The sequence below is a fragment of the Copidosoma floridanum genome, unplaced genomic scaffold, assembly GCF_036245765.1.
Source record: "Copidosoma floridanum isolate Cflo_tuat_1 unplaced genomic scaffold, Cflo_Japanese_pri ptg000007l, whole genome shotgun sequence".
In the NCBI taxonomy this organism is placed as follows: domain Eukaryota; kingdom Metazoa; phylum Arthropoda; class Insecta; order Hymenoptera; family Encyrtidae; genus Copidosoma; species Copidosoma floridanum.
In genome coordinates, this window is record NW_028321884.1 from 12874623 (window position 1) to 12897996 (window position 23374).

Here is a 23374-nt window from a genome sequence, read left to right on the forward strand (position 1 = left end):
CCAAACCCCGGCATGTATACATTTCTAATCCAAGTAATGTCAGACGCATCAGAGTCTAGGTGTGGGTTCATGTGGCGGTACAAGCCAGCGCAAGGCACCCGCGTCGTCATGACAGGCCTCCGCTACAGTTTTTTCTCGTGTCTCTTTTCGCAACGTGCAGGTAAGTATATATACACACCAGACTGCACCGATGTGCTTAACAGCGAGGGTACACCATACACGCATATATATAGGATGGTGCACTCGACACGTGATTTTTGCGCTCACACGTTACACACACGGGGGGGGGGGGGAGCAGCGTTGCGTGGAAACGCCAGAAGGGTCTTCCGCGGGGGAGGCCGGCTTTTCTGTATCGCACGGGCGCGGGGACTTTTTCTACTCCCCCTTTCCACCCTTGCACATATCTCTTGCCTTTTTCTCGGAAACACCGCCATGCCAGCACCTTATACTCGTTTCACCCTGCACAACCTCGGTCTTCCTGACACGTGTACACGTATACGTGCGCGTTATTTTATTTTTTTTTATTTTTTCATTTCTCTCTATGAGCTCTGCTGTGTTGTTTTTTCTTTTTTCCCTCGCTCTTTCTCGACCCTCGTTTCTTTCTTTTTTCTTCATCCGCTTCGTATACGTACACAGAGCTTTTTCGCTCTATTCACTTTTCACACTCTCGAGAGTTGCCAGGGAGCTGTAGATTTTCTAATTGCGCCCCGCCCTCCATACGGAGGAAACTCTTTCTTTTCCGATTCGCCTGTGAGGTGTCTTGTCACTTGATTTTCCTACGGTATGGCTTCGAACACTCGTGCAATCTTCCCCGTCTCTGCAAGTATGCCTTTTGAGCGTGTACTTTGTGGATGAAAGAGCTTCCTCGGGACTGCCGTGGAGGATGGCGAGGCAAGAAATGCATGGGCAATAATTACACGCAGAGGGCGAAGAAAGAAAGAGGACAATATTTACACAAGTGCACTCAATTATTGGTGTAACAACAACGGGACAGAGGATCCGGGGGGAACTTCAATTGAAAAGACCTCGTGCTTCGGAATGATAATTACACACGCCGTCCTCACCTGCAATGATCCACATCTGTACTTTGTCTCCTCTCCGAGATCCCGAGAAAACATACGTGGATGTATTATTATTATTACTTTGTTTTTTTTTTTCACGCGCGCGTCTCGTTTTTTTTTTTTCTTTCCCTCGAACAATATATAACACACCCTCTTTCGCCCCTTACATATGTGTGTGTACATGATATGTAGCGAGGCTGGGCTCAATTATTTTCACCCCTTTGCTGTTGGCACAGCCACTCGCGCGGGACGCGCGCGCATGCACGTTCGTCTTAATGAGAGCCGGTGCTCTCTCGTTCGATGACGACGCTTCGTGTGTGTATGTGTGTGCCGCGGTGAAATAAGGGTATACGTATATATGAGTCTTTGCTTGCGTGGCTGCTGCTAACGATGAGTGCACGGGGTTTTGGTCTGGGTTATTAATGTACGGGGTTTCGTGTTCTAGGTCAGGGATTTTTTGGCTGCGTTGCGTGAGGTTTTTTCATTTTTTTTTTTTTTTTTTTTTTTTGTTGCTTTTTGAGGATTTTCAGTTATTTGAAGGTGAAGAAAAATTAAGACTACTTGTAACTAATCGTTAATCCACGAAAGGTACCAAAAGTCAAGCCACAACCTGTAAGTACTTTACGAAAATTACGAGCCACAGCATAGGAGAGCGTCAGGCTGGAAAAAACATTATTCAACTAATACAGATACTATTTTGTTTCTCTTTTTTTTTTTCGTCTTTTATTTTTTCCCGTAAGAGCGTCTCGTTTTTTCTCATTTTTCTGGCATCGCGCAACTTTACCTCTCAATTTCACTAGATTGCGGACAATTAAGCAGTTACACGAGTCCAGCGCACACACAAAATGTCAACCACCCGATCGAGCCGCGCACACTAACGGGGATTAGTTTCCGGCCCCACAAAGTCATCGGACAACGTTTTATTTTTCCCCTTCCACTCGATTATAAATCACAAGTTCCCTCGCAGGCCCCGTTCGGCAAATCAAAGTTTATAAATTAATAACAACGAAAACACGGCGGACCTACTGCGCCACCGGCAATAAACGGGACGTGTATAATATAATATCCGTTGCAATAAATTCGCGCGCGCAACAACATGTACACATACAAGCAAACGCATGGCGCAACTCCGCGGGTGTGTGCTTTACGACGTATGGGCCTTAAAATTGATTGAATTTAATTGTGCGCAATTAAGACAAGGTTTATGGAACGTGTGGTCGCGTGGATTTTCGAGCCGACGTTGCGCAAGCCAAGCGCGTATCTCAATTAACTGCGCCGATGGGACAAAAAAGCCACGTCCCGTTACAGTCGATCGACATAGTTTTCCCAACGACCCCCCCTTGGCGCTTGGTGGAAAATAATAATAATTAAAAAAAAAAGAGAGTCACAAAAGCCGCACGCGGTCGCACGCGTTAAAGAAATACCTAATCGAGAATCATTCGCCTGTCGGTGTCGCGCAATTTACGGCTCTCGAATGGCGAAAAGTGGAGGCGATCAACTCGTCCCCGCTTTCGCAGCCATGGTCGTTTTCCAGTCCCTCCTTGTTGCGAAAGAGCCGGCTATACGGCGAATAATTCGAGGCTGGTAACGAGTCTTTTTCTCCTTTTCTTCATCGGAGATACTCGACCAGGGGCACGATGGGCAGAAGCCTCGCGGCAATTTGCACTCCTTTTGGGAACTTGACGCGCCGACCACTGTCTTACGTGTTGTGTTGTTCGCACGAAGATTGGGTTGTGTGCGTAAAGGTAGTATATATGCCCATCCTGCCCCCCCCCACGATAAATGGGGTATCTATGGCATTTATCTTCGGTAGGGGATGCCAAAGCCACAAAGCGTGACCCGCACAAATGTATAACCTCTTCTGTCTTCGGAAAAGCACGCGTCACTGAATCGGATCCGGAAATTAGCTAACGCACGTTTCCGGGAAACCGTTCGAGGTTGGGTTGATCGGCAAATCGATAGGATTCGAAAAACAAGCAAGAAAGATGGATGAAAAAAAAAGAAAAAAAAAGGTCTGGTCGGAGAGTGTCGACTCATCGGACGGATGGGATAAGCCGAACACTCCTCTGTTATCTCTTCTTCTTTCGGGGAGGGTGTGTTTGCCTAGATCTCCGCTATCCGGAGATGCGACGTGAGAGTGGACGACTGCACCGGTATGTTACCTGCAGAGGAAGAGAGAGAGAGAGAGAGAGATCTCTGGTGTTACTAAATATACCTTCCCCTGTACATCGGGAATGGCCAGACACAGGTATATACACATACTTATTGGACAGGCTTGGGATTGTCGGCGTGTGTTTGTCACTTACCGAGGCGCCTGTTTCGCCCCCGATCGGTGTCTACTTGGGTTCCCAAGGACGGCTTCCTTACTTTTCGTTACTTAGTTTCTTTTTTACGACTCACGGCTCGGATCAGCCGATTGGTTATACGGGTGCATGGGACATTCCGTGAAAGTGGAGCTATGCTATAGGAGGATTCTTTTTTTTTCTTTTTGGAAAAGCATGCATTCACGGGAAGAGAGGGTTTTTCTTTATTCTGCATATTTTTAGGAGAATCAAGTAATTAGGGAACTTTAATAAGGCGGGTAAATTGCAAATGTCACTGTGAGGTCAACAGACGGTGAGTGTTTTACTTTACATGCCCATAAAGTCTAGAAAATCTCATTTTTCCGGAGTTCCCATCATATTCAGTCAAAAACCTCATACATACTCCTGACACAGAAAGCTGTTTTTTTTTGTTTTGTTAATTTCCCAACATTCCTGAGCGAATGTTTTCCGTGGAATCCCTCGTACGGCTATAACGCGAAGCCGGTCCTCCTTTATTTTTACGACGCGTCCGTGTATTTTTTTACTTTTGGGCCGCTCATCGGAAAGTACAGATGCGCCCCGATCGTTTGCTCTCTTGAGAATGCGCCCTAATCTTTACGGCCGATGTACATATTGCATTAAACCCGACGTTTCCCGTATAAAGCACCTCGCGCTTTTCGGTCAACCACGAGGGAAATGTAAATACACACTTTTTCCCCCCCTCCTCCTTCCAAAAACGAAGGGACACGCTCGTAAAGTTAAGTGCCCGTGGATTTTATTTCCTCCTTTCCCAATCATTAGCTCCGGTCCGAATTTTGCGCCGAGGAAGCATTTTTTACAGCTCAAAAGCTCTCCGATAAAAAAGGGGCACGAGAAACATCTCGCTCCGGGTATTTTAATTAAATTTCGACCCGTCCCGATGTACACACGCGTCACATATAAAGAAAAAAAAACTCACCTCAGATCGACCGAGAGAATCACCGAGCTTAAGTAGACAACGGTTCCACACACGCGTAGCTAAAATAAGAAAATATTAAAATCCCGAGCTAGGGGAGCAGCTTGCGTTTCATTAAACCCCCCCAAGAGCTCAAAGCTCCCGGAAAAAGAGCTCGGCGTCACAATAGAGACTCCATACAAGCGCGCCCTCCCCGAAAAAACACAATACTCGCGCGGAAAGCTCCCCCCCCCCGCAAATAGAGACCCCTCGCGTCAAATCTTCGCTTCGCCCTATTTGAGGAGAGAAAGGTCCCGCGTAGGGGGGCATCATCGGCAATCTCTTAAAGACGACCTCCGACAAACATGTTTTTTCCTTTTTAATATCCCGCGTCTTCGCGGGGGGCGGGAACCCTCTTTTGGCAGAAAATGAACTCCCCCGCTCTGTTTCGGGAGCTAAGCTCCGAGAGATGTTCGTACACCAGGGATGTTTCTGCCTCTTCTCTCCGATGTACTATACGGAAAAAAAAGGGAGAAAAGGGGGGTCCAAGAGAGGAAAAGAGCGATTTTTCCGGGAAAGGCAGCGAGGGGGGTGATTCCGGAGAGAGAGAGAGAGCATTGTCTCAGAGAAACATAAAGATTGCACATGTATATACACACAGCGCGTCTCCGTCCCTCGGCAGATTTCAAGCCCGGCTTGGTCGGGAGCCCATAGACGATGGCGCGTCTGGCGTAGCGTCGCATAACGACGGGGCTCGTTAATGTCTCAGCGATACGTACACACACGGATGATGCCACGTACAAAAGCTTCACGAGGCTATATATACTCTGCTACACATATACGCACGCGTTGAGAGGAAGGGGGGGAGAGTCCCCGTCATCATCGTCATTGTATACACGTACCGTATGTATGCACGTCGTGGAGGCTAGGACCACGGCTGATGGGGTGGCAGCCTCGTAAATCCTGAAAAATTCAAGAAGAGCCGTCTTTGCCGGACAACACGCGTCTATCGTGTGTATGTACACGCACAAAGGCCAAAGAGAGAGAGAGAGAGAGAGAGAGAGAGAGAGAGAGGCAGACGAGGGGTCGGCAAATCTGATAAGGGGATTTTTTGATCCTTACGGTGTCGGCAGTAGTGTATACACATATAGGTGCAGGCGTTGCTTTGCGGTGTACCTACCTACGCTGATGATGATGATGCCTCTGACGAAATTCGTTTCCTCGAGTTGCAGTAAGTACGTTTCAAAGAGCGCCGTGTATTTGCACGGAGCGTTTTATCTCTCGCGCGCGCTTTTTTCTTTTTTCCTTGTCTTCTCAGTTTGCAATTACCCGCCGACGCGCCAAAGGATGGTATGGTGATGATGATGCGATGAAAAGAGAGCTCGGGGCCAGCGCGCCAAATTGCTCGGCCAAACAAGACGAAATTGAGGTGCGGATGTGTGTATTTGCTTATACGCGCTTGTACATCACACTCGGGCCCCTTTGTCGAGAAAGATGCGCGAGATTCTTTTGCGCGGAGGCGGGATTCGCGAGCGAGTGTTGGTCTTGGTCTGAATTACCTCACGCCTTTTTACCCGGACCCCGGGTTTCCTTCGCCCACTTTGAGAGCTGTTGGTTTTTGTTTCTTTAATCCGATCGCCTCCAAGCTCGACTAATTTGTTGGAAGAGGACGCGTGTATTTTGTGGACCCGCTGTTTTTTTTTTTTTGTGTTTTTATTGCGTGGAAAAGCGAGCACGTTTGTCTTTTACCATCTACAAATGACAAGGTGTGTAGGCTAGTAGTTTCAAGGCTTTGAAAGTCATTCGTCGCAAGCTTATGTTATCGTAAGAGTTTGTGATTTGAAAGAATATATGTTACACGTGTGCCATAAATTAACATCACCTGGACTAAAGAAGCCCTAATTTTTGAGAAAGATAGTGATCCCTTGTTTTACTGTATCACAATACACAAAGATACTCACATGTATTTTTTAAATCTTTACTTGACGCCCAGTGTAAAAAGTACCTTACAAAGGCATGATTTCATTGCTCAACGCAAGAGAATTTAGAGATTCTTAAAAACGAGTTGTTCCACAACGAAGGTGCTTGAAACGAAAAATTTTTTATTTTCGCATCCGAGACTCCAAAGTGCAATTGAAGAATCACTCCAACTAATCAACATGTTTGCTCGAGCGATAAAAAATTAATGGAAAATCTTGTGCAGTCATCAAATGCTGATAATTATTTATCTCATAAAAAACGACCACAGAGTGATATGGTTCTCATTGATAATGTAAAACACTTGGACTGATGGTTGAAAAAACTTGGTGCCATCATTAACGCTTCTTTGACCAAGTCTCAATTATGACCGAGCAAAGGGTGAAAAAGAATGGTCTTCCTCCCCAAAACCCAGAAAATATCGTCCACACCCATAGGTAAGACCACTGAATATTCCATCGAGTTCAACGAACGAGGATAAAAGTATGGTGAGAAGACCGTATACGCTTCCTACGGCCCCGAACGCGCGAGGCTGCAGAAAAATTCAAGACCCCGCGCGACAGGAAGGCAACTAGGCGTCCGTTGTGTCTGAGAGAGAATGGGGCGACGGAGAAAAGAAGGGGCTCCACCGCGGCTGGGCTATGGGGTTGACGAATCTGATAACGACTTTCGATCTTTACAGCCTCTCTCTTCTCCTTCTTTTCCAAAGAGCGAGAAAGCCGGCAGCTTAGAGGCCGCGCGAGGCTTTCAGGACACGGTCGCATTATTATTTTACAAGTGCACGTGGAGAGTCAAAAGAAGAGTCTCTCTTTTAAAGAAGATATCGATAAAATCTTGGGTGCCCCCCTCCCCCCGTCTCTCGCCAGGGAACACCCCTGGCTGTAATTTTACACTTTTGAACGTAATAAATGCCGCCCGAGAGAGGGAAAGAAATGTGCAATAATCATTTTCGACCAAGGTCCCCCTCCCCGCGAGAGAGATTCTTTGGCCACGTGGAACAAGTACAAAAAAAAATCGAGACTCTCCGGGAATATTTTACTCGTGAGAGGGATTGTACTTTAAACTGGTCCTGCTGATGTGTAGCTGAAGGGGGCTTACTTTGGAGGGGGCGAAGTGCATTATACTGCATACGAAGTATACCGATTTCGTTTTGGCGTGTTATTTTATCCTTTTGCTCTCCTCTCTTTTTTTTTTTTTCATCGGCTTTGAAGCTGAAAGTGCATGCAAATTTTGGATTTTTTCGAAGAGATCTATATTATTAACTGCGTTATTTTCCAAAGATGAGGGAAAAAAAGAGAGAAGACCATCGTTTCCAATACATCGGATCATTGTGTACTCGAGAGCTGGTACGTGCACACTATTATTTATCAGAATTCTTACTACATTGAAATGCTTCGTCCTTAAGTGAACTCATTTAGACAGTAAACGTGTACATAAAAACAAGTGTTTTTGGCGGACGACCTCACAAACAGGGGTCTCAGCAATACTTTTTTAAAATTATACTTATTGATGAGTGTATTGTGCCAAATATCTAAGTAAAGCTGTGGCATACATTTAGATGTAGATTCTATTAGTAGTAATCGTGTGAAGAATAAAAAAAAACGATTTTTACCATCTATATCCTATACAACAACATCCTATACCACCTACATCCCTACAGGTCCTTGCACGAAAAGAGCGAGATTCCATTGACCTTCCCGAGAACATTCAACGATTGAAACAGTCAAAATGTCGAGCCACTCGACAGATGTCGAAAGATTTTCTCGTATCAACGTAGACCAAAAATACATGTACCCCCTACTCGATTCCAACAGTATAGACTCGAAAAAACTCCGAATAGTACACGGCGCACGCAAATATCAGCAGCATCCGCAGCAATTAAATCACAGCTGCGATTAGCCGCGACGCGTATATACATGTATATGCTTACGTGTACTTGAACGCGCCACGATAAATCAGAGCGTAGTTAGCCTACTGTGTGTTATAGGTGTACCCACATCCATATGTACACACATGTATAGACGCGTGCGGGTGCCGCTCCTCGTTTTGCGGCTCGTTTAATTTGCGAATAAGGAGAGAAGGAGGAGGAGGAGAACGACGACACGAGATGCTCGATATAATATAACGCCGCAACGAGAGAGAAAGAGGGACCCCGTTACGTCCTCGCGTGTGCATCACCCGCAACCACGTGAATTTATATATATATATATATATATATAATATATACGGCCTCCCCTCGCGAGGAGCCTCTCTCTCTCTCTCTTGGTTCATCGCAGATTGCTCTCGCCCGCTATACTAACGGGTCCTTTATATATACACCAGGCTCGCTCTATAGGGCGTATACATTAGCTCCACGGGGCACATTATGTCCTAATAAACGCCGCTTATACGACGAAGCTTGTTTTTCCGCGGTTTTCGCGCCCCTCGTGTAGTAAATTTTACCTACTCTCTCTCTCTTCCCCTTTTTGGCACTATAGAGTATACACGTTTGACTCAATTTCGCGCCCTCCTCTTCCCTTAGCGTTGTAAAACAGCGGATCATTTTGTGGATTCGCGCCCGCCCGCGTGTCGTTGCCCGGAAGAGCTTTACGAGAGGACTACCTCGCGGCGTGCAACGAGTTGGAGATCGCGCGAGGGGATGGGTTGTCATCTTTTTCCTCGGTGCTTTGAGTCCTGGGCGTGGGTGTGTTCAAAGTGACGCCTATAACTCAGTCGCTCGGGTCTATACGGAGCGATTTCTCGGTAGTGCCATTTTGGGCCGTTTATCGTTGATTTGTACTTGTTACAGCCAATCGCTACAACCTCATCTTTTCAACTTTCGTTGGACAAAGTTGGAGGGAAAAAAAACACGTACGTGGATTCGCGTAATGTGCGAAAAAACAAATTAATTTGAGATGTATACGCAACACACGTCATTATGCAACACAGGTGGCGTTTCCTTTGCGCAACTTTCAACGTCGATACGAGTGCGTTGATTACGATGATTAATAATATTTATGCAACGCGAAAAAACCTCGCGTATTGGTAAAAACATCTGCAGTATAGAGTAATAAGACAGGTAACGTAGTGTTGAAAAATGAATCGGGAACTATTTACATAAACTTTACTAGATACGGCGGCTAATGGAAAATATCAAGTATAAGCTTGTAACTGATCGAACGGCTTATAAAATTTCTCATTGCGGGATAATATCGAGTTTCGGGATGCTGATTACGGGCAAAAAAAAAAAAAAAAAGAAGAAGAAGAAATGTGTAATATTCGAGAAAAAAAAAAAAAAATCACTTTGGTCGACAAAATCGCAGCTTATTTCCGTTGTACTCTATTACCGTGTGTATACGCGAGAGCACAGGCGCCGTTCCGTAATTCCGACCCACAGGATAGTTCCAAACGAGGATAATAACGACCGCAAACGCGAGAGGAAAGCCAGCTTGGCCGCTACATACATATACACACACATACGCGAAGTGTTTAGGGCCGGTAAAGCTCCGCCAAAGCCCTATATATACATATGGACCCTCTCGTACATGCCCAGTATATTTATATACAGTACACAGGAACGCAAAAGTACGGGCGCTCGGTATCGCGGGCCTCTCTCGTGTGCAATAAGTCAGGCCCGATAACACACACACACACACTCCTGGGCCATATAAATACATAGTGGCCTTATCTGTAAGGCCAAGGAGGAAGACGACGACGAGGAGGAGGAGGAGGAGGAGGAGCAGATAGTAGAAGCGGCCTAAGCGAGTTTCGCGCGCGCGCGAGAAGAGACCTTCCTTTGAGTATATATTTCCCTTTTTTTTTTTATTATTTCCACGAGAAGCAGTATAGACTCTTCTTTTCCGCGTGTGTACGCGAAACGCGTGCACCGTAAGTGTGTGTGTGTGTGTATGGGTACACTGCATACTCGCGGGAGGTTACTTTCCCGGGGTTGGTAGCCGGCTAGTTTTACGTATGGGCCGATTGTCCGATTCATTAGAGCCAACTCGGGAGATTCCGAGGCGCGATATTCGCGTGCGGGTAACAGTAAACGGGAGGGAGGGAGAGACCTGGTCGTGTACGTGTACTTGTATTGCCATTGTCAGTGTCTTGCGGGGCTGGTTTTTCCATAGCAGCGCGGCCTAACAAGCGAGGATTGAGACGCTTAGTCTAAGAGGATCTTCGTCCAAGTTGGCAAGTGGACTTGTTTGCTTTTGTCTTTGATAGACAGAGGTTTTATTTTTACAGGTACGAGGTTTTGGTATTTTAGACATTGTCTTGGCAAGTTTGTTTCTGTCGGACGGGTTTTAAGTTGCTTTTTAAATGGACAATCATCGGATAAGTTGTTGGAAAGTTTGTCTTTCGATGTATCTGTTTTTAAACGTGAATCGGGAAATTTCGGTGATTGGGATTGCTTATAACGTGACCGGTGACTAATTGCTATTGATTTTAAAAGTAATTGAGGATAAATTTTACTGTTGAACAGTTTCACGTATAACAAAGTATGAATTTACCTAATGGTATAATTGTATTACGTGTGGAAACTTATATAAATTTAAAAATGTGTCCTGGATTTCCTCTTGACTGTTCATGAGGTCCTTCTCAAAGATAATCTCATTTATTAATAATTATTTATGAAACAAATGTAACAATCACTAAACTAATAATATCAATGAACAAAGGCAAAGTTTGAGACTATAATGATGTTTAGTTACTGTGTACTGTAAATCTTTCCAATATAATTATTGTCAGTTATTATTTCTTTTTGTTTGTGACATCTGAACTAAAAAATGTGATATAGTCCTGCCATTAAATTAATAATGAATTGTTTTCATCAAAAATAAGTTATAATTTATGAAAATTCGTTATTTATTATATTTATTATTATTGTAATTAGTTGCATTGTAATTAGTTTCGCCATTACTCAAAGTATCAAAAAGAAAATCGTGACTCAGTGTTTTTTAGTCCCTTTACACGATGACGAAGTAAAACAAGCTAATATTAGTGTTCTTGTGACAAACATATGTGTAAAAAATCTTTCAAAGCTTTGTTCGTCTTTTTTATTAAACTCGTTATTATTTATTCAGTGAAACTTCACTGATTAAAATATCTCAAATCACAAGTTACTAAAAAATGAATGAATTTGGTCGATTTCGTTATTTCAAAAGCAGAAGAAGTGATCACCAACGAAATTAGTCAATATCTTACTGATAACTTCATTAAAATCAATTAAAAATAGTTGATTACAGTATGTACACAACAATTTCAAGTTAGTAGCGCGTCAATAGCTTCCACGAGATAATTGTGTAGCCAGTACTATCGCCCCCTAGCTCAAAGCTTGTTTTAATTACGATTTATAAATAAAAGAAAGTATCGACTCAGTCGACACATCCGACATTTCCTATAGTAAACGCCGCAGTCTCGTTTTCGAAGCATCACTGTTTTGTAACTTTAATGTTCGGAGCACTTGTATGAGCAGTTGTTTGTCAATACTATTGTCGGTTATATAACAATAACAAATTTTCACTCAATAAAATTAAAAATTTCGTAAAAAAGTGAGTCAACAGAGTTGATAGTGATGAGTAATAACAATCAAAAAAGTATCCACGAAGCAGTTCGCACTGGTGATCTTGCAGCAGTTGAAAAAATCCTACTAAGGTTGTCTTCGATTTTTCATAAAATAAAATTTTTTTCAAATACACATATTCTTAATATTATACCACATATCGTTGTAAACAAACGTAATTTTTAAAACCTTACAACGTTGAAAAAACATGTTGCAATAAAGTTGTACAAACGTTTTGAGAACGTCAAAAAATTCGGCTGTTTTTTGTTAATTAAAAGAATTTCTGGATTATTTTCACGTTAACTTGCAGGTATTACGTGACCAAATTTAGTAAACATGAAACAATATCCAATCATTGCTAGAAATTATCATAAAACAGCCTAGTACTCTGCTCACGATGTAATCGTTCACATAGTGACTCAAATGTTTGTCCACTATTTGGGTCCATATCAAGTGATTGGAAAAAGTGCCGCCATCTTGTTTCCAAATATTGCTCAGGGATATAACTATACGATATAATCTTTCTATATGTGGTCACTATACTCTAACTGACAAGTAATACAACTATTGGGGAATGTGACTATGGTTTTTTTTCCAGAAATGCCTTTTGTGTCAATGATTGGGATCTCGACTTCAAAACACCTCTACATTTGGTTTACGACCACATCAACAATTACGACGCAGTGCAAGCTGACGATAGGCTTCCGATAATGCAACTCCTCATCGCCCATGGAGCAGATGTGAATGCCCGGAAAGGGTTCGACTACACTTCGGTACTACAATTTGCGGTCAAAAAGAATCAGGTAGGTAGGACATAAACAATACGCAGCCCACACTTGTTCTAACCTTTTGAAATTCCAAGGTCAACGGGGTGAAGCTGCTGTTGGAGAACAAGGCTGATCCGAATCTCCGGAACGACGAAGATTCCACAGCTCTGCACATGGCAGTGAAAAACGATAACGTTGAGATTTTGGAACTGTTGTTACGTCACAATGCCGACATTAACGCTCTTGACGATAAGAACCAGACGCCCTTGGATTGCGCTCTGAAGAGTTGTATCATCGATTCCGCAAAGAAACTTGTTGCTTCCGCGTAAGGCATATACATATCTCTTGGCAAAAAAAATACTGTTTCATCCGTTTCAATGTTCCACAGTGGCAAGTGTACAAATATCTACGACTTTTTGACCGACTTATGCCACCGGGGACGAAGATCCAACGAAGACGAGGCGTCGTTCCAACATCGGAGACAGCAAGAAGTCCAGTTCATCGAACACCTGTTGAGCCACGCGAGTGACATAGACATCCACGGCAACTTCACGCCTGAGGCTCTGCTGTATCGCGTGACGTTTACGAACCACCAAAGAACCCAATGCGAGAACGAAAGGTGCTTCTCCTTGGAGTTGCTGCGGAAACAAGGGATCGACACCAGCAACGTCCACGTTGTCAACGAAGATTCGGAACTGCACGTAGCTGCTCGTAACGGGGACGAGGTAGCAGTGATAAGTCTTCTTCAGAACGGGATGGACGCCAATGTCACCAATGTCTTTGGCGAAACACCGTTGCACTTGGCGTTGGGACAATTGGACAATGCAAGCGAAACAGGACATAAGTACGAAAGAATCGTTGTCCTGCTTGTCAAGTATGGTTAGTCGAAGTTTACCCAGATACAAACTTCTCGCATTACTCGTGTAAAACTTTTTCATTAGCTGCTGATAAAAGAAAAATGCGTACAACTCCCAAAACTCGAAAACATGACTTTGTTCCAGGAGCCAGTTGGTGGATCCACAACAACTTGGATGAGACACCATTTTATCTGGCTGTTAAGTTGTGCAACGTGACAATAATAAACCTACTACTAGCAAAAGTGGCAGGGGTGGATGAGGATACGCTCGGCAGGTCTTACAAAGTACATCTTCGGTCTCTAAGGATATCCTTGTACACGAGTGGATCCAGATTGCATGAACTCATCGCTGCTATCGCTCTGTACCACGAGCAAGTGGTCAATTGCTTGCTCGACATGGACTTTATCATCGAGGCTGGCCACAAGAGCGGCCAAAACGTCAACAGGGCGCTGTACATGGCCACCAAGACGGGTCAATTCAACATCGTGAAGATGCTGTTGGAAACTGGCTTTCGAGCTGATAGGTATATATATATCATGCAACTGTATAAGTCTTGTAATGAACTTTTTTTTAACATTGTTTTTATCAACAGACACTTCAACTATGCCGGACGCGTTGTTTACGTGAGAGACTTTAAAGTGGATGATCTGTGGATTGCATGTTTGTTCTGGGAATTTAGGGACAGTGCCTCCATTAGTCTAGCAATAATCGAAGCGGCATATGATTTTGTTAAAATCTCTAGTGTAAATGAACTCACGAAGCTGCTGATTTTTTACTATGCTCTTCAACTACGCCTCGACAAATCGAGTAAGAATTTGTTCTCGTTGAATGGACTATTCAAATTACACGACAAATTGTCAAGTGTTCTCTCGGAATGTAACAAACACCTGGACAAACTGAAAACCACTGAAGCAGGTGACATATCCATCTACAGCATACTGGCGATGCCACTGGATTCCCTAGTCAAATTGTTGAACAATAAGAGTTTTTTCGACGTTTGCGCCAACGTAAGCTCGTTGCTTGGCCAAAAAGAGAAACTCGAGTATTACGAGCACGCCGTGAAAATTCGTATCGATTTGTCGATGGAGAAGAGAAAGTTATTGGATTCAGCTAAAGATTGTTTGAACAAAATTTTGTACGACATTCTGAAGACCATAGGTTTTAAAAGTCTGCCTAATGAGGTTGTTTTTAATATTTTTGCTCATTTCAGTATAAGAGAACTGAAAAGACTTGCGGAAATTAATTGTAGTTAAAAATATAGTTAAATGAAAGTTGTTCCAACCAATGTATTCCAGATCGAATAACTGGGAAAAAGTCACGATTCGATTTTCGATGACAACATCTTGCATAATCGACTTGTGTTGTTATTATACTCAGAGTAGTAGGCATAGCCATACTCTGCTGTGATATTCGCATTTACCAACTCTTAATTTATCCTATCTATTTTCCTTAGCAAATGAGGGAGTACGGTATAAGGCTATTAAAGTACTAATTAAATAAATTTGTCGACCGCTAAATGATTTTATATGTAAAAATGCTTACCCGATTTCTCAGTACTTTAATTTTCTATGATTGACATCATTTTTCTTACACTACTTAGGATTAAAAGAATTTTGAACTTCCATGTACATGACGAGCGAAATTATCGAAAAAAATATACAATTTTACAGAAAAAAATGATTATTGCTTCTCTTTTTCTTTTTTAGATCCATATTTTATAAACTATGTTATGCTTTCTGTTGTTACTAAAGTCTCTTTTGAACAGGACAACCTAAGTGCACGTCACTTTACTCTCGTATGGGTCAGAGATTATATCTTAAGCAGCAAAAACCTGTGGCCAATAAATTGCACTTGGCTATGGATGTTATTATCCTAATTTTGGTACACATTGTCACATTTGTTAAAAACAAACAGCGAATCAAACTGGGCAGAAAAGCTCATTATCGAATGTATGCCCAATCAACTGAAATTTAAATTTCAAAAATTAGCTTGACCAAAGAGTCCTCGATCAGTAAAGTATTTGCTTATTCCATGGAAACGTTCTCAACGCGATAGCTCGAAAACAACGTTTAAGAAAACACAGGCTCCAGTCCAATCACTCAACAAACAAATCCTTTCATCCACTCGAAGAAAACTCGCTTCTTTCCCATCGTGTGACATCTCCGGGCAGCCATACATCGGCAAGAGCCTCATCAATGCTCGTCTCTATGCCACATCATCTACTTACGCCGTGAGAAAAAAGAAAGAAGAGGCACCCCACACCCGGTGGCGACATTCTTGCACGTTTACACGCACAAACCCATGAAACCGCCCGCCGACTGGTTCTCTTTGGCTCCACATATGCACACCCAATCTCTCAAACCTCACACAGACGCGACGTTATTTCATTACATTTTTCATCATCGTTATGATTATCATTACCCCCCCCCCCTTTTTTTTAATCCCGTGCAAGCACACGCACACGATCCTTTGCCGCTTGCTCGCAAGCCTCCTTCTCCTTGTATACACGTTTACCGTAACCGCGCGACTTCCCACGCGACCACTCGCGCACTAAACTCTTTCCTCTCTCTCTCTCTCTCTCTTGGCTCTCAGCCTACTCTCGCTCTCTTGGTTGTTCCGAAATTTACGATTCCGGATTACTGGAAGCGACGCGAGTTGTACGTCGCGCCGACGCTAATAGAGGCTCGCGTGCTAACGTTTAGCGGAAAATATTAACGTACAACGTTGTGGATATGTTGCGCAGCACCACTTACTCGTACGGGCGCCGGGTCCGGTGTTAATTCGCGGCTTATACCTGCCTACTCGTGCCCCATTTTCCCATTTTTGCCTCGTAAAGACCGGCTTTGCGGCTCAGCTCGGCTGTCTTTTGTACGAAAAGCTTCTCGTTTGAATCCACGTTTTGTTTCTGACGTCACTCGCGAAACGTGGACGGATATGACTGTGTGCATCACAATTACCTTGCATTGGATGGGTATAGCGCACTATTGTTTTTACGGTATAGAAAAAAATAACACAACGTGGGTAGCTTGAATTGGACAAATTGTGCCTAATAGATTGCCACTACACGTAGGAACAAGGAAATAATTCAATACTGCGCTAAAAAATGATGGCATGACTTGCCTCTACGATAGGAAAAGACGTAATTTTCGTTTTTTCGAGGTGAAAAAAGATAACTCGATATCTTCTCACGCCCAAGTTGTCTCATTTTACTCCAAACACCTACTTCTTCTTAACTTCAAACGTCGAGTTGGTTCGTTTCTTTTTACAAATACAAGTCATCCTCTTCCTTATAGGATTGAATAAAGAAGGTTACTTGCATACTTTTAAAAAAGATTTTGTATTTATTCCACTGCACGAGGTGTAACTATTTTAGTAACAAAGTGTATTTCTATGCCCTACAAAAAAGTTGAACCTTTTTACCTTCCTTTACAGACAAGTTACAAAAAAAAATCCTCTACTGTAACCATCGATCACCCCCCACAACACAAGTACAGCGGAGCAGAAAAAAAAAGAAGGGAAAAATTAACTCGCCGATGGGGTTGCTAAAAAAAACAGGAAAAGAAAGCAAAAAGAGACCCTCTTGAAGCTCAGTGCACTTGCAATCCGGAGAAACGAGAGCGAATCACGGGCGGAGAAAAGCCAGCTCGAGTGGCCGTAAATTGATTCCCAAAAAAAAAGAGAGAGGGCAAGGAGGAGTAATAAAAAGCAAGGCCTCTTTTCACCTCCAAGTCGGAGCACAAAGCTCGCTCGTATATAATGGAGGGTAGGTTGAATTAGGAAGGTTCACCCTTTCGCGTCGGAATGATCTTTCCTCTCTTTCTCGCTTTCGACTCGGTGAAAGCTCGGGAGCGAGGGGGTGGAGAGGAGCGCTTTCGGGGGCAGTTTGGATCAAAGGCGCGTGCCTTTCCTCGAGTGGCGCCGAAAAGAAAAGCATAGCTCGGTGTGCGACACAAGTGCGCCGAAAAGAAGACGAAAAAAAAGAAAATAAGTATACACCCACCACCCTGGAGTGCAAGAAATACGAAGGGTAGGAGGGTACTTTCGTATTTTCACGTTGCGCGCGTCGAAATGCCGGAGGTGGCCCAGCGACGCGCGCACACCCCGATTCGGCGTGGACCCACCTGTTGCCTGTTGTTGCACCTCCGTTCGTGCCGTCGTCCTTTACGCTCGCGTTGCCAACATTGTCTGTCGGATAGAGCAAATTGGAGTATAAAATACAATGACAATGAAAAATTTTATTTTCATGCAAGACGATCAGTATACTAATTAGTTGAATCCACCCCACATCATGGTGTTTACCAATTGTTTGGAAATTGATTGAATAGTTTTATTTTTACTCTAATCGTATCTTTTATATATCTTTTACTATATATTATATACACTTGTCCAAATTGTAACTACATAACTTGTAGTATATCTTGATACTTTGAATGATATTATCCCTCGAGCTTTAGGACATTCTGAAACAATGAAAAGCCCGTAAAAATAGTATTCATGACTTTTATTGATGCAAAGCTTCTGTCACGTGTTGATGTTAAGCTGTACGGATCTAAAAGTGTTTGTACAGCGTCACTGTATAGTTAATTGAAAATAATAAAAAAAAAAGTTCCGGTTCTGCCAAGAACAAACTGGCTTTTCTATACAAAGTCCGTCTCAAGCGTGCGACAATTGACAAAAACGTGCGATAAAATTTTTCGATCAAACATATACATACGCCAGATCCATCGAGAAAAAAAAAAGATTCAACAAGATAAAATTCACGTACAGCTAAAACACTTTGTCAGCCTCAACCAGAGCGAGGAGCTAAAATCCATCGGACAGTACCACGCGAGTGTCCCGCTAATTGAAGAAAAAAAGCCGAAACAAAGCATCGCCAGACTCGTTAGCGAGAGAAGCTCCCACACAGAGATACAGCCGTGGCGTGCGTGCAGCCGGATTCTCCCTATCCATCCAAAAATCTACACGTTACACCCCCTACCTAGCCTAGGGTGTATAGACACGTACTCGTGGGCGTCAAATTGTCAATGCCATCGGCAATGCATCTTTCGAGTCGTCGATATTATGTGTACACACGGTCACTCTTTCCACCTCACTTTCTACGGACTTTTTTCTTTTTTTTTTTTTTCTTCATCACGTGCGTGCTTAGTCCACTATATATATAAGCCTGACGGTCCCTACTGCCGATCGGCCGTACAGATGAGCGAAAAGCCGAGAAACTGGATTACACGAAGACTACATACATGTACGTTTCATTTTTATCCAAAGCCTCTCTCTTTCTCACTCTGGCAACAAAGTGATTGCACACATGCGAGTCGTATACTGTATACATGTGATTACCATGGGCGAAGCTTAATTAGCGTTGGAGGAGACTCTCCATACTTTCCATGTACGCGTTTGGCGAATCGGTACATTTTTTCATGTGGCAAAATAACGTCATTTTCCACCTTTCCGATAAAATGAATAAATTGATGCACGGATGAAAAATCGCAGAATCAAGTTCCGATTGTGCACCACGAGTCATTAATATCCACGGCGAGGCTAACGATGAGTGCGCGTAAGGTAGGGTGTACAGTTAAAAAAGGAGGGGGTGGAGGGGCATATATTTATGTTCATTAGCCGCGTGTTGTACTTCATTGTTTGGCAAATTATGGATGGTCGCGCTTCGAACGCGTGCCTTTTTTGCGTGTACATGTATGTGTGCAGCCGCGAAAATGTACCGCAACAACCTGCAGCGGCAGGGAACATCAAAGGGCGCGTTCCCGGCAGGATTTACCGTTCGGAGGGGGGGGGGGAACGAGGCGTTTGACGAGATGTATCGCTCGAGGAGTAAAATCGGAGCCGTCGACGCGCCTCTCCTTCGTCGTCTCTCGTTTGATCGATGCGAGTTGGGGGAAATTAAAAATCGCCGGCGGACGTTTCCAAGGAGTCCTTTGGTCCGTGAAATTGTTGAGACTCCTCGTACGGAATCAATCGGTGTATCGTTTCATAATCAACACAAATTGGCATCTGATTAAAATTTCATACCATTGAATCTGGGGAATTATTATGAAATTGGAAACGAGGGGCTGCGCACTTTGGAGTTTTATTTGGGACTCATAGAGTCTTTTTCGATGACTTGATAAAAAACTGGGGTATACCGTGACTAAAAATAATTTTTGTTAAAGCAAATGAAAAATAAACGAACAAAATTTTGTTGCCGATTGCTAAAAAGTTTACATACTGATAAGATTGACAATACTTTCTTTATCGTTTAAAGATTGACGTTAATATTTTTGTCATTGAAACTGGAATAAAATGCACCACTATTGTTCCAGTCCTCGATATTGTATACATTTATTTCGATTTTTCTAACAGTACATACAAAATAAACACCTCGAATATTTCATACTATGTACCTTTCCTATTCAATGATTTCAAAAATCAATATTAAAATCATCTATAATGAGTTGAAATAATTTTTCATTAAAAATACGCAAACTCACGTAACTTTTTCATGCACCTATAGTCAATACAATCGTGAAATTATCATCCAAAATGACTTTATTTCCCCCCAAAAAGAGCGAATACCTTTGTTACAGACACTTCAAATCGTTTGACGGAAGCTGGATAACATTCCATTGCTGTAAAAAGCGACACAATGCCGGCGATGAAAATGTAAAAAACTTACGTATACGATATAACGCACGCGTGCCCCAACTGCGTATATATATATATATGTATATATATGTATTTATAACGTTATTTAATTAATCGTGCATCCATTCCCATGCATCACTCTCGGAACAGCTTACAAGCCAATTAACACGAGATTTACACACGTATACACATATACGTATACATCAAACAACCACGTGTACTGCACCCTCCAGCGGCCCAATAAACGCGCACGTCGGGCCCGTGCGGCGGATTTCTTTCACATCATTAAAAAGAAATTTCGAAGATCGAGCATCGGCAGCACCATCAGAGAGAGTGAGATTGAGCGCGTGCACGCGAGCCAGTGCAAAGTGTATATTATATGTGTATATAAGTATGCGCACCGATGGGCATCGGCAGGAACTTTGCACCAGCGACAACAAAACCCTGCATATCAGAGTAGGAGGAGGAGGAGGAGGAGGAGGAGGCGAGATACCGGTCATTTCGCCGACACCGTCGAGGAAGGAAAGACGGACACTGCACCTCTCTCGCCCATCGTACGTACGGAGCACCGCATGCATATATAGGCTTTTGCATGTATAAACACAAGTGTCCCAGGTGTTGTCTCGCGGGCCCCAGCCAAGGCCTTTTATTAGCGACGCGCGTGCCGAACGATTTGCGCCCATGAGAAACAACGCCGGGGAAAGGATACGGCGAGCCGTATACATAGCGTTTTCTTTTGCACGGACGCCCACGCCTCTCCGCGCGCGTCCGATGTGACACGCGAATGACCGGTTATTAGCCGTCGCTCTCTCTCTGCACCGTGTATCGGGGCTTCGTGTCCATATTTTCACGAATCTCATCGCTCGCTCATTGTCTGGTGTTTTTGAGCGTATGTGCACGCGTTGGCAAATTGTCCCGTTGTGTGCCTCTAGTCGGAGCGTTTGTAATTTTCAATCGTTGGTTTTTTTTTTTTTTTTTTTTTTTTTTTTTTTTGTGTGTAATTGCGCGGGGCCGGAAGAGCGGAGATTGCGGTGCTATTACATCGTCTGGTTGTTGTCGGCACGTTGCTTTACGCTTTTAGGTTGTACGTATAGGAACGCAATTGTGTTAATATTATTCAATGAAAAGAAAAATTACGCCAAGCAAACCTTGCCGATCTCGGAGCGATTATATATAGGATATGCGAGCTTAAGTGGCGTTTGTTTTTATTAACCGTATACGGTTTAACAACCAAAAGTGCAACACAAATCAAGTTTTCTTTTGTCTGGTAATTCATCCTTTTTCGTAAAAAGGAGTATTAATTTACCGTGTTTATAAATAAATCGTAATTCATATCGTGAAGCCTATATATATGACTGTGAAAAACCTTTAGTTGTGAATCTCTTTTTCTCACTTCATGCTCAACTTTTTTTAAATTCACCTTCGTTGTTCCTGCAAACAATTATTTAACAATCGTTGACAGTCCACGTGAAACTCGTCAGCTGAACCATCCGTAATATACGCCATGAAAAAAAAAGGGAAAATATTTATTTAAGCACACGTGGGTATACTTAACAATCGATTTTTTGTTTTTTTTTAAGGACAATGGGACCGTGACTCGTATACGATGAAACCTCGAAGGCGATAAGTAAACACAAAAGTCCTCCTATATTGATTCCTCCGTCATCGCCACAGCGAATAAACCAACAAAAGTCACAGCTCCGACATCCTTTTCGAAACCACTCCTGGAATATAATTCAACAACACAAACAAACATACCCACACATTGAAAATTTACATAATAAATTACACGAGCGCATGAAATACACCCTGTGCGCATATAATAGCTGCAGACGGACCGATAGATCGTAAAGCACGCATATGTACATCGCCAGGCCCGATAAATCCTCGCTCCCGAGAAAACAGACGAGACAAAGAGCGACGCTGTCCTCGTTCCGGCGCGAAATCTATTTTGCACTGGGTGGACCGAGAGGGCAAATAAAAGAGCGCCTCGACGCGCAGGCCACACGAAAGCTTTGAATAAACACGCAAACGTACGCACACTAGCCAGTTGCGAGTGCAAAAAATAATGTGTACGTATAGACGGGCTTTAGCGGTAGACCGTGTAGTTACGAGCGTGTGGGCGCATTGTCTTTCATTCTCACGCGACATTTGATATTTCAATTCCCTCTCTCGTGAGCGAGGGCCCGTCAAATTTTTCGCGGCACTTCATTAAATCGCACCGCGCCGCACGCGAGATCGCAAGGAGAGGTGAGCCTCTCTGTATGATAAAAAGGGTGGCGGAGAAAGTTTATTGTACGCTCTGGTGTGGAAAACTGTACGCAAGATGACATGTGTGAGGATAGCAAATGGAGAATGAGACGACAATTGGGAAAAAATAGGTGATGGGCAGGGCAGTTGAGGCTCGTAACGGTACGCGTTGCAGAATCAAAAAATGAGGTGTTGAAATGATGGGTAATAAACTTTACTTCAAGACTTTTATAAGAATTGCGTTTGATATATAAGAGAAGTATTGAATGAAAAAATTTGGTGAATAATCTTTGTAAGTTTTGAGATGCTTTTTTGAAAAGCACATCTCAGGGAGAATTAGCACGTTTTCGGAAGTATATGAAAAAACTCATTAACATGGTTAACATAAGGGGATGGCACACACTTTGTGTGTTTTAAGCTTCTATTACATGTTGTGTTTAAATCAAAAATATCTTTCAAGACAAAATATTTAAAAAAAAAACACTTTTCGTGTCTGTATATGTAGCAGAGTGCACGAAGAGCCTGGTTTCACCAAGTTCAACTTATCTGTACGGAGTGATGACGAACACAAAAGTTTTAAATTATTCTGCGAACTGATTGTACTACCAGAAAAAATTATAGTAGCCTATGAGAATAAACTTGCTTTTTGTCTTCATCAGTTTACGGTTACCGTTGCTCTGTATAAAGAGCAAGTCATCGATTGCCTGCTTGACACGTATTTTTTCACACAAGTCAGTAAACAATAGCAGCAAAAACGTCAACGTAGTCCTTGTTTACGATATGCCAGTTCAACATCCTAAGTATGCTATTGAATATACTGGACATCGCAAAATTTGCCCCAGACAAACATAGGGAACTAGTTAAAAAAAAAAAATTGGGGAATACCCAATAAAAGCTCCACAAGTCTTGAAGCTACAAAGTGTATGTTATCGTGGTTATACTGTCTCAAAAAGCTCGTGAGAATTTAATACCACGGTATGAAACATAAATCCAGATTCTCGGCACATCTCGTATACAATAAGATTTTACATAGTATGTAGCTTGTAC